General features: G+C 42.4%; 1 protein-coding gene across 1 annotated transcript in view; it reads right to left on the bottom strand.

The window, feature by feature from the left end:
• LPP (LIM domain containing preferred translocation partner in lipoma) overlaps positions 1 to 7,942 on the bottom strand; it is a 626,627-nt gene extending 618,685 nt beyond the window's left edge. The window contains exon 1 of the mRNA XM_060010952.1: positions 7,805 to 7,942. The gene's annotated coding sequence lies outside the window, so the exon portion shown is untranslated. The remainder of the gene's footprint in view (positions 1 to 7,804) is intronic.
• Positions 7,943 to 12,191: the final 4,249 nt, after the last annotated feature.

Raw genomic sequence — 12,191 nt, forward strand, 5'->3', positions numbered from 1 at the left:
CCAAACCAGCTTTACAACCAATGCTAAAGGAACTTCTTTAGGCAGGAAACACAAGAGAAGGGAAAGACCTACAATAACAAACCCAAAACAATTAAGAAAATGGTAACAGGAACATACATAGCGATAACTACCTTAAATGTAAATGGATTAAATTCTCCAACCAAAAGACATAGACTGGGGCTGAATGGATACAAAAACAAGACCAGTATATATGCTGTCTGCAAGACACCCATTTCAGTCCTAGGGACACATACAGACTGAAAGTGAGGGCACAGAAAAAGATATTCCATGCAAAGGGAAATCAAAAGAAAGCTGGAGTAGCAATTCTCACATCAGACAAAACAGACTTTAAAATAAAGACTATGACAAGAGACAAAGAAGGACACTACATAATGATCAAGGGGTCAATCCAAGATGAAGATATAACAATTGTAAACATTTATGCACCCAACATAGAAGTACCTCAATACATAAGGCAAATGCTAACAGCCATAAAAGGGGAAATCAACAGTAACACAATCATAGTAGGGGACTTTAACACCCCACTTTCCCCAATGGACAGATCATCCAAAATGAAAATAAATAAGCAAACACAAGCTTTAAATGATACATTAAACAAGATGGACTTAATTGATATTTATAGGACACTCCATCCAAAAACAACAGAATACACTTTCTTCTCAAATGCTCATGGAACATCCTCCAGGATAGACCCTATCTTGTATCACTAATCAAGCCTCGGTAAATTTAAGAAAACTGAAATCGTATCAAGTATCTTTTCCGAACACAACACTATGAGATATCAATTACAGGAAAAAATCTGTAAAAAATACAAACATGTGGAGGCTAAACAATACACTACTAAATAACCAAGAGATCACTGAAGAAATCAAAGAGGAAATCAGAAAGTACCTAGAAACAAATTACAATGAAAACATGATGACCCAAAACCTATGGGATGCAGCAAAAGCAGTTCTAAGAAGGAAGTTTATAGCAATACAATCCTACCTCAAGAAACAACAAACATCTCAAAAAAACAATGTAACCTTACACCTAAAGCAATTAGAGAAAGAAGAACAAAAAAACCCCAAAGTTAGCAGAAGGAAAGAAATCATAAAGATCAGATCAGAAATAAATGAAAAAGAAATGAAGGAAATGATAGCAAAGATCAATAAAACTAAAAAAAAAAAAGATCAATAAAACTAAAAGCTGCTTCTTTGAGAAGATAAACAAAATTGATAAACCATTAGCCAGACTCATCAAGAAAAAAAGAACACTCAAATCAACAGCATTAGAAATGAAAAAGGAGAAGTAACAACTGACACTGCAGAAATGCAAAGGATTATAAGAGACTACTACAAACAACTATATGCCAATAAAATGGACAACCTGGAAAAAATGGACAAACTCTTAGAAAAGCACAAACTTCCAACACTGAACAAGGAAGAAATAGAAAATATAAACAGACCAATCACAAACACTGAAATTGAGACTGTGATTAAAAATCTTCCAACAAACAAAAGCCCAGGACCAGATGGCTTCACAGGCAAATTCTATCAAACGTTTAGAGAAGAGCTAACACCTATCCTTCTCAAACTTTTGCCAAATATAGCAGAGGGAGGAACACTCCCAAACACTTTCTATGAGGCCACCATCACCCTGATACCAAAACCAGACAAAGATGTCACAAAGAAAGAAAACTACAGGCCAATATCACTGATGAACATAGATGCAAAAATCCTCAACAAAATACCAGTAAACAGAATCCAACAGCACATTAAAAGGATCATACACCATGATCAAGTGGGGGTTATCCCAGGAATGTGAGGATTCTTCAATATACGCAAATCAATGTGATACACCATATTAACAAATTGAAGGATAAAAACCATATGATCATCTCAACAGATGCAGAAAAAGCTGTTGACAAAATTCAACACCCATTTACGATAAAAACCCTCCAGAAAATAGGCATAGAGGGAACTTACCGCAACATAATAAAGGTCATATATGACAAACCTACAGACAACATCATTCTCAATAGTGAAAAACTGAAACCATTTCCTCTAAGATCAGCAACAGGACAAGGCTGTCCACTCTCACCACTATTATTCAAAATAGTTTTGGAAGTTTTAGCCACAGCAATCAGAAAAGAAAAAGAAATAAAAGGAATCCAAATCAGAAAACAAGAAGTAAAGCTGCCACTGTTTGCAGATGACATGATACTATACATAGAGAATCCTAAAGATGCTACCAGAAAACTACTAGAGCTAATCAATGAATCTGGTAAAGTAGCAGGATACAAAATTAATGCACAGAAATCTCTGGCATTCCTACATACTAATGATGAAAAATCTGAAAGAGAAAGTAAGGAAACACTCCCATTTACCACTGCAACAAAAAGAATAAAATACCTAGGAATAAACCTACTCGAGGCAAAAGACCTATATGCAGAAAACTATAAGACACTGATGGAAGAAATTAAAGATGATACAAACAGATGGAGAGATATACCATGTTCTTGGATTGGAAGAATCAACATTGTGAAAATGATGGTACTACCCAAAGCAGTCTACAGATTCAATGCAATCCCTATCAAACTACCAGTGGCATTTTTCACAGAACTGGAACAAAAAATTTCAGTTTGTGTGGAAACACAAAAGACCCCGAATAGCCAAAGCAATTTTGTGAAAGAAAAATGGAGTTGGAGGAATCAGGCTCCCGGACTTCAGACTATACTACAAAGCTACAGTAATCAAGATGTGTATGGTACTGCCACAAAAACAGAAATATAGATCAAAGGAACAGTATGGAAAGCCCAGAGATAAACCCATGCACCTATGATCACCTTATTTTTGATAAAGGAGGCAATATACAATGGAGAAAAGACACCCTCTTCAATAAGCGGTGCTGGGAAAACTGGACAGCTACATGGAAAAGAATGAAATTAGAACACTCCCTAACGCCATACACAAAAATAAACTCAAAATGGATTAAAGATCTAAATGTACGACCAGACACTATAAAACTCTTAGAGGAAAACATAGGCAGAACACTCTATGACATAAATCACAGCAAGATCCTTTTTGACCCACCTCCTAGAGAAATGGAAATAAAAATAAACAAATGGGATCTAATGAAACTTAAAACCTTTTGCAAAGCAAAGGAAACTACAAACAAGATGAAAAGACAACCCTCAGAATGGGATAAAGTATTTGCAAATGAAGCAACTGACAAAGGATTAATCTCCAAAATTTACAAGCAGCTCATGAAGCTCAATATCAAAGAAACAAACAACCCAATCCAAAAATGGGCAGAAGACCTAAATAGACATTTCTCCAAAGAAGATATACAGATTGCCAACAAACACACGAAAGGATGCTCAGCATCACTGATCATTAGAGAAATGCAAATCAAAACTACAATGAGGTATCACCTCACACCGGTCAGAATGGCCATCATCAAAACATCTATAAACAATAAATGCTGGAGAGGGTGTGGAGAAAAGGGAACCCTCTTGCACTGTTGGTAGGAAGGTAAATTGATACAGCCACTATGGAGACCAGTATGGAGGTTCCTCAAAAAACTAAAAATAGAACTACCATGTGACCCAGCAATCCCACTACTGGGCATATATCCTGAGAAAACCATAATTCAAAAAGAGTCATGTACCACAATGTTCACTGCAGCTCTGTTTACAATAGCCAGGACATGGAAGCAACCTAAGTGTCCATCGACAGATGAATGGATAAAGAAGATGTGGCACATATATACAATGGAATATTACTCAGCCATAAAAAGAAACGAAATTGAGTTATTTGTAGTGAGGTGGATGGACCTAGAGTCTGTCATACAGAGTGAAGTAAGTCAGAAAGAGAAAAATAAATACCATATGCTAACACATATATATGGGATCTTAAAAAAAAAACAAAAGGTTCTGAAGAACCTAGGGGCAGGACAGGAATAAAGACGCAGACAGAGAGAATGTACTTGAGGACACAGGGAGTGGGGAGGGTAAGCTGGGACGAAGTGAGAGAGTGGCATGGACTTATATATACTACCAAATGTAAAATAGCTAGCTAGTGGGAAGACGCCGCATGGCACAGGGAGATCAGCTCCGTGCTTTTTGACCACCTAGAGGGGTGGGATAGGGAGGGTGGGAGGGAGATGCAAGAGGGAGGATATATGGGGACATATGTATAGGTATAGCTGATTCACTTTGTTATACAGCAGAAACTAACACACCACTGTAAAGCAATTATACTCCAATAAAGACGTTAAAGAAAAAAAAAAAGACCTGGGCAGAGAGCAAGCACACGCCCTGTGAACCAGGAGTAAATAGTTGGCAGCAATCTATACAGGACTCAGGGGGCTCTCCATCCATTCGCCATCAGCCCCCCTCCACCACATAGTAGCCCAATGGCGGAGAACCTGAGAACTCCTGACAACCTAGGGCTCTGCCCAAGGTAGAGTACAAGTGTGTCCACTGTGCTGAGGTCAGGAAATAGAAGCATGTGGAATTAGGAGGAAGGAAACAAAAGAGCCAGCTCCACCTTCTACTTACATGGACAGCAAAACATCTCCGACAACTCATCCCTTGGTTACAGAACAGCCACAGGGCCTCAGGAGTCTGGATGAGTCCCTGCTCAGACCTAACAAATCCTTTCGTAACTTTTGAAGCAGTAACATAAAAGCATTAAAGCTGGCTATACAGATGGTCACACATGCCCAGAAATCACCTGACTGACAGGCTGCAGGGAGCCAAGACCTTCACCTCTGACGGAAGTGACCAATGCTTTGCTTCCGGCAGAGATTAATACCTGATTCTTCTGAGGACCAAAGAGGAAATATTAAAACTGAAAGCCCTTGGCTACCATCAACAATTGTACACTAGTATCAACAGAGGGAAATAATTTCCTTCCTGACTCCCACTAGGCCAGTCACGCCTAGAGCAGGTGTGATTATCTACTCAAACAATGCAAGTCTCAAATGGCTAGACTATAGCTTCTAGGGAATTTGTCAAAGCACTGAGACTTCCTCAGTCTCTGAATCTACCTCCCTCCACCTCCTGCTGCCTAGAGCAAAAACAAATATGGAAAGTAATCATGATACACAACTTCATCTCAACTTCAACGATGATCATTAAGCTAGGTTCCAGGTCTAGCTCCTTTCCAAGACTGCGGACAAATTACTGCCCATCCGGTCCTGGGGATGATGTGGGTACAGAGTTGGAAGGAAGGACACACACTGAGCATATACTATGCACCAGGAACAGTGCAGGGGATTGCACATTCCATTGTCTTATGTTTCTTTATATTCAAGATCAATATTTTTCTTTATTGTCAATGTCTTATTTTTCTTTATATTCCTTATGTTGAAACTAAAGAAGGAAACAAGTGTAATGACCTATCATGTATGGACCACACTTTACAGTTTGCAAAACAAGTTGGCATCTATCAACCCACTTGCTCTAAACAAACACGAGAGGTGGGCAGGACAACGATTATTATTCCTAATTCTCTGATCGGGGAATGAAGGTGGAGGGATGTTGTTTTCTAGGGTTGCACATCTAATATTTGGCAGGTCTTCTGATACCCCATGCCACCACACTCACTGCGTTTTTATGCACTCTCAAACTTCTTAAGGTGTACTGGTCCCAGAAGCCTGTTTCTGTCCAGTTATTTGTTTCATTCTCATAAAACCATGAAGTTCAGCCTCATCTGTGCTAGAATTCCTAAAGCTTTCCAACAGAGAATTGGCCAGCACCTGATAGAACACCCTCAGGAAAAGGGCCAGTCACTACCTTTGGATTTAGTCTTTCTATCCAGGAAAATGCACTGGGCACCTATTACGTGCCAGAGATCCCACTAGCCTGTGGAGCTACACATATGAGCAGGAGATGCTGCCCCTCTTCTGACTGCATTTTATATTCTTAAAGGCCATTGTCACGTGTGCCCTGCATCCTGCCTTTACCGGTCTCATTCCTGTAACAGTGGGACATCATTTCCGGTCCTCTCAGCATCCTAGTGTGGAGAGGCCAGTTGGCTAACGTCCCTTTCAGAGGAGGAGGCAAGGACTAAAGTCCAACACCCTAGGAGAGCCCCAACAGAAGGGTAGAAAAAAAGGTTTATGGTCGCCCACAAAGCCTTAGTCCTCTCTCTGCCCCGTATCAGCACTCACATACTCTTCGGAGGAACCACCTCTTCTCCACTGTGTAGCTGCCATAAGCTTCCAGGTGACAGCAGGCAGCCAGCTCGTGACCAAGAGGGGAAACATCCTGAGGATGAAGCCAACACACACACAAGAGGGCAGAGCAAGGAGCACTGCAGAGAAACGGAGCCCAGGTCCTGCTCAAACTGAGCCTAAGGCCCACCTGACCTCGGGACTTGCCAGCTTATGGCAGGGTCACCCACCCACGTCGTTCTCTCTGTACTGCAATCTGAGGCTGCGTCAGTGTTTTGGAAAACTACTGCTGGCTCATAATTAGCTTATGGACAACAGACGCTTCTGAGTTTCTTCCAACGTGCTCCTGCTTAGGTGCTCTCTCCCATTCTGTCAGGACACACTCGATTTTTTGTTTGAATCCAAGTACAAGGCTTCATATTCATCACAATTTAATTTTAAGCACTGAAAAAACTCAGGCAGTAGAGCGGAGAACAAAGGTTTACATCTGATGCTCAAAGTATATGCTTAGGGCAAAACATCTCAGACCATGTTTGAAATGTTAACAGAGTCCAAGCAGTGGTTTCCAGCCTTTCATCTTATGCAGATCCATAGGTGCAAAGAACACTGGGTGTTCTTTAAATATACATCGATTAAGAAAGCAAAGGGTGACAAAATGTAACTGGAAACTCAGCCATACTTTTAAATGAAATTAGGTTTTATGGATCACAGCAGCATCTGCTCCCTTTTGAAAAACTACACCATAAACATGGCAACACATATTATTTATCTGGTAAAAAGCCAGAGGTGGGGCATATAGGGACTGGCCCTGGAGATGGAGAGCAAAAATCTAGAATTCTAAACAGAAGCCTTTCCCAGAATCCCCCAGCTATTTTCCTCAGATCCCCCTACAGCCCAGGGTATCCCACACCATCGATTCTTTTCTAGAATACGATGTTCTACCTGCTATAAACACAGAGGAATTCCAAAACACAAGGGAAAGTTTCCCTTACCTGCTCACCATTCTCCTTTCTCAGTGTGCAACAGGATTCCAAGATTCAAACTCAGATCCCTGTGGAGCCCGTGCAGGCCCTTTAAGGCACAGGTGCACACCCTTGACTAAGCGAATTTAGCTTCCCCTACCTCAAAGGGTTGATGTGAAAATACAGTAAGATCACAGAAGAAGCATCTTGCACCGGGGAGAGCAAGAGCCGCTCAATACTACTACTTCTTTTCCTCAGAAACGCCCACAACACTGTTCATTGACACTTTCTTTCTGGTCCTTCAATTTCAAGAACACTTCCCTCCATGACAAAGGAGAAAGAAGGAAGCAATGCAATTATTGGCAATCTAAAATCCTCATTCGTCCAAATCTTCTTCCAATTTTCTCTTCCTGCCACCTTCCAAGAGCTGAGTCCTGCCTTTGCTTTGCCACACATTCTATTAGCATTATTATATCCTGTCCATTGCCAATGAACTCGGCTCAAGAAGACAGGAAGAACATTTTTGTTCTTCTTAGTTCTTAGCCCATCCTAGTTACCAGTGCCCATGCTTTAAATGGAAACCACTGCTTTTTAAAACTCATTAAAATATGCATATTGATTACAAAAGGAGAAAGTTTTCTTCTTTGCATAGGACTCACCAACTGCGGACAGATATCTTCCCTCCGATGAGTGTCCTGCAGAACAACAGAGAAAGCACTGAACTGGAATCAGGGGACTGGATTCTGTCTTCAGTTCCGCTTCCTCAATGTTCCCACCTGTGCAAATGGGAGAAGAAGGTTGCTTATGAATCTCTAGGATCTTACCAGCTGTAGAACTTCCCAAGTTTATGCACTTACTGGGTAAACCATACTGGGAATGAAGACCAGGCTTGAAACCCGCAAATCTAGTGGCTGACCTCGGTATCTCCTGAGCGGCCAGTCAGCTCCTCGCACTTCTATTTCACTAATGTGCCTTAGAATGATGAGGAAAGAGAAGGCTGGTACCCCAGTGTTCATACCTCAGCTTTCGGGGGGAATATGGCTTCACCATAACATCAGAAGTAAAAGAGATAGATCAATTAGATACTCACATTTTAGGCAAGAAAAATTAACAGCAAAATCTGAACTACAATAAATAAACAGAGATAAGGAGTATGAGTTTGGAGATAGATTTCTAACTATGGGATCTAGTGGCCGCTGTGAACCTCAGTTTCCTTGCCCAAAACATGAGAGCCAGTGAGCAGCAGAGGGCTGGACAACCTTGATGCTTCCTGGGAAGTCCTCATTACTGGAGGACTTTATTTATTTCATTAAGAACAATCAGTGTTTTGCTATGGATTCTGCAATATATATTCCAACAGACAAGTATTCCAGGGTAGCTGGTTGTTACAAAACGTGTCTTCTGTAGACACAGGGGAAATCCACATACCAGAAAAATGACTACTCCCATTTTCATTGCTGTCATTTTAAACAGTATTGAACCAATCATACAACTGTTTTGTGAATATGATCCCATTCAATCTTCAAATACCTGTACAAGCTCAAAGTTGAGAGAGACCTTAAAAATAACCCGCTTCAACTCTTCCAACTGACAGCAGAAGAACCTGGGGGCCGGAGGAGGGAGGTGGCCACGCAGGAGCACACCATTAGTGAGTGGCAGGCCCCCCAGGGCTCAAGTCCGGGGCTCGCTCCACTGGACCGAGGTACGGCCACTGTAACAGGAGAGGTCACCGACACTCGCTGGCAAGAGACCTGCCATCAGCCACGCAATCAGCTTCAGAGAAAACCAGGACTTACACACCCAGACCTCAGAACACCGGCTTCAAAGCTCTTGCATAAACACATGAAAGGATGCTCACCATCACTAATCATTAGAGAAATGCAAATCAAAGCTACAATGAGGTATCACCTCACACCTGTCAGAATGGCCATCATCAAAACATCTATAAACAATAAATGCTGGAGAGGGTGTGGAGAAAAGGGAACCCTCTTGCACTGTTGGTAGGAAGGTAAATTGATACAGCCACTATGGAGACCAGTATGGAGGTTCCTCAAAAAACTAAAAATAGAACTACCATGTGACCCAGCAATCCCACTACTGGGCATATATCCTGAGAAAACCATAATTCAAAAAGAGTCATGTACCACAATGTTCACTGCAGTTCTATTTACAATAGCCAGGACATGGAAGCAACCTAAGTGTCCATCGACAGATGAATGGATAAAGAAGATGTGGCACATATATACAACGGAATATTACTCAGCCATAAAAAGAAACGAAATTGAGTTATTTGTAGTGAGGTGGATGGACCTAGAGTCTGTCATGCAGAGTGAAGTAAGTCAGAAAGAGAAAAATAAATACCATATGCTAACACATATATATGGAATCTTAAAAAAAAAACAAAAGGTTCTGAAGAACCTAGGGGCAGGACAGGAATAAAGACGCAGACAGAGAGAATGTACTTGAGGACACAGGGAGTGGGGAGGGTAAGCTGGGACGAAGTGAGAGAGTGGCATGGACTTATATATACTACCAAATGTAAAATAGCTAGCTAGTGGGAAGACGCCGCATGGCACAGGGAGATCAGCTCCGTGCTTTTTGACCACCTAGAGGGGTGGGATAGGGAGGGTGGGAGGGAGATGCAAGAGGGAGGATATATGGGGACATATGTATAGGTATAGCTGATTCACTTTGTTATACAGCAGAAACTAACACACCACTGTAAAGCAATTATACTCCAATAAAGACGTTAAAGAAAAAAAAAAAGACCTGGGCAGAGAGCAAGCACACGCCCTGTGAACCAGGAGTAAATAGTTGGCAGCAATCTATACAGGACTCAGGGGGCTCTCCATCCATTCGCCATCAGCCCCCCTCCACCACATAGTAGCCCAATGGCGGAGAACCTGAGAACTCCTGACAACCTAGGGCTCTGCCCAAGGTAGAGTACAAGTGTGTCCACTGTGCTGAGGTCAGGAAATAGAAGCATGTGGAATTAGGAGGAAGGAAACAAAAGAGCCAGCTCCACCTTCTACTTACATGGACAGCAAAACATCTCCGACAACTCATCCCTTGGTTACAGAACAGCCACAGGGCCTCAGGAGTCTGGATGAGTCCCTGCTCAGACCTAACAAATCCTTTCGTAACTTTTGAAGCAGTAACATAAAAGCATTAAAGCTGGCTATACAGATGGTCACACATGCCCAGAAATCACCTGACTGACAGGCTGCAGGGAGCCAAGACCTTCACCTCTGACGGAAGTGACCAATGCTTTGCTTCCGGCAGAGATTAATACCTGATTCTTCTGAGGACCAAAGAGGAAATATTAAAACTGAAAGCCCTTGGCTACCATCAACAATTGTACACTAGTATCAACAGAGGGAAATAATTTCCTTCCTGACTCCCACTAGGCCAGTCACGCCTAGAGCAGGTGTGATTATCTACTCAAACAATGCAAGTCTCAAATGGCTAGACTATAGCTTCTAGGGAATTTGTCAAAGCACTGAGACTTCCTCAGTCTCTGAATCTACCTCCCTCCACCTCCTGCTGCCTAGAGCAAAAACAAATATGGAAAGTAATCATGATACACAACTTCATCTCAACTTCAACGATGATCATTAAGCTAGGTTCCAGGTCTAGCTCCTTTCCAAGACTGCGGACAAATTACTGCCCATCCGGTCCTGGGGATGATGTGGGTACAGAGTTGGAAGGAAGGACACACACTGAGCATATACTATGCACCAGGAACAGTGCAGGGGATTGCACATTCCATTGTCTTATGTTTCTTTATATTCAAGATCAATATTTTTCTTTATTGTCAATGTCTTATTTTTCTTTATATTCCTTATGTTGAAACTAAAGAAGGAAACAAGTGTAATGACCTATCATGTATGGACCACACTTTACAGTTTGCAAAACAAGTTGGCATCTATCAACCCACTTGCTCTAAACAAACACGAGAGGTGGGCAGGACAACGATTATTATTCCTAATTCTCTGATCGGGGAATGAAGGTGGAGGGATGTTGTTTTCTAGGGTTGCACATCTAATATTTGGCAGGTCTTCTGATACCCCATGCCACCACACTCACTGCGTTTTTATGCACTCTCAAACTTCTTAAGGTGTACTGGTCCCAGAAGCCTGTTTCTGTCCAGTTATTTGTTTCATTCTCATAAAACCATGAAGTTCAGCCTCATCTGTGCTAGAATTCCTAAAGCTTTCCAACAGAGAATTGGCCAGCACCTGATAGAACACCCTCAGGAAAAGGGCCAGTCACTACCTTTGGATTTAGTCTTTCTATCCAGGAAAATGCACTGGGCACCTATTACGTGCCAGAGATCCCACTAGCCTGTGGAGCTACACATATGAGCAGGAGATGCTGCCCCTCTTCTGACTGCATTTTATATTCTTAAAGGCCATTGTCACGTGTGCCCTGCATCCTGCCTTTACCGGTCTCATTCCTGTAACAGTGGGACATCATTTCCGGTCCTCTCAGCATCCTAGTGTGGAGAGGCCAGTTGGCTAACGTCCCTTTCAGAGGAGGAGGCAAGGACTAAAGTCCAACACCCTAGGAGAGCCCCAACAGAAGGGTAGAAAAAAAGGTTTATGGTCGCCCACAAAGCCTTAGTCCTCTCTCTGCCCCGTATCAGCACTCACATACTCTTCGGAGGAACCACCTCTTCTCCACTGTGTAGCTGCCATAAGCTTCCAGGTGACAGCAGGCAGCCAGCTCGTGACCAAGAGGGGAAACATCCTGAGGATGAAGCCAACACACACACAAGAGGGCAGAGCAAGGAGCACTGCAGAGAAACGGAGCCCAGGTCCTGCTCAAACTGAGCCTAAGGCCCACCTGACCTCGGGACTTGCCAGCTTATGGCAGGGTCACCCACCCACGTCGTTCTCTCTGTACTGCAATCTGAGGCTGCGTCAGTGTTTTGGAAAACTACTGCTGGCTCATAATTAGCTTATGGACAACAGACGCTTCTGAGTTTCTTCCAACGCGCTCCTGGTTAGGTGCTCTCTCCCATTCTGTCAGGACACACTCGATTTT

Source organism: Delphinus delphis, chromosome 4, assembly GCF_949987515.2.
Source record: "Delphinus delphis chromosome 4, mDelDel1.2, whole genome shotgun sequence".
Taxonomy (NCBI): domain Eukaryota; kingdom Metazoa; phylum Chordata; class Mammalia; order Artiodactyla; family Delphinidae; genus Delphinus; species Delphinus delphis.